Here is a 1136-nt window from a genome sequence, read left to right as displayed (position 1 = left end):
TATGTATAATAAACCAACATAACTATGACATATTATATTATATATAATGGTAACATATGTTATGTTATATATATATGAGACAAAATTGTATATTTTTTCATATATTATAATATATATATATTATTTTTTGTTCTTTAAATAAAAATTTATAATAAAAGTCTATCCTTATGAGAACATCTGTATGTCCAATGAAACATAAAAAAAGTTCTTTCGATATTTCATATATATTTATAATATATATTTGTTTCTATTTCGTAATGTAGAAAAAAAAAAAAAAAATTGGCAAAAAATTTTGAAAGCAATATTATAAAAATGGATATAATCTTCATACCATATATATATATATATATATATATTAAATCAATTTCTCTTAATTTGTATACATATATTTTATACAAATTAGAAGAGAACATTTTAATATATATTTTATATCATAAATATCTGGTATAATAATGAATATATATATTTAATATCATAAAACATTAATAATGTTTTATAATATTGATTAGCTTCCTAACAATACACAAACATATATTATTTAATCATAATGTGTTTATATATTTGGATGTTTGTAATTTATTTATGTATTTAAAATAATTTCATGACTACACATTTTTCATAATATATATGTTTCTTATAAGTTTTAATTTTTATGTTGTGAAAATATATATATATATTATTTTTTTTAATAAATGAAAATATAAAATTTGTAATTTTATTTTCAAAAAATTTATATTTATATTATGATATATTTTATATACGTACATACAATGGTAAATATATATATATATATATATATATATTATGTGCGCATATACCATTTTAATATTACTTTTATGTTAGTACTAACATTAAGCTGCCTCAGTAGCCCAGTGGTTAGGTATGTAAGCTTTCCTTGTGAGAACGTTGGTTCGACTCCGCTTGCCGACAATTTCATAAGAAAAGTTGCAGACCGAGCTACTGAGTTACTCGGAGGGGGGTGGCGCAATTTTTTTATAAAATTTTTATATAATTCTTTTATAATATGTTATAAAATATATATTATAATATGTATATATATATATATATATATATTTTTATAATTTTATTTATTAAAAAATATACATTATAAAAAGAAAATAAATAATTTTCCTAAA

General features: G+C 17.7%; 1 non-coding gene across 1 annotated transcript; it reads left to right on the top strand.

The window, feature by feature from the left end:
* Positions 1-853: 853 nt before the first annotated feature.
* Positions 854-988, top strand: PRSY57_0011800. The gene has a single exon (XR_002204034.1). It is a non-coding gene; the product is annotated as an RNA of unknown function RUF6-4 (non-coding RNA).
* Positions 989-1136: the final 148 nt, after the last annotated feature.

This window comes from Plasmodium reichenowi (genome assembly GCF_001601855.1).
Source record: "Plasmodium reichenowi strain SY57 chromosome Unknown, whole genome shotgun sequence".
NCBI classification, from domain to species: Eukaryota; Apicomplexa; class Aconoidasida; order Haemosporida; family Plasmodiidae; genus Plasmodium; species Plasmodium reichenowi.
This window is presented reverse-complemented; position numbering and strand designations above follow the sequence as displayed.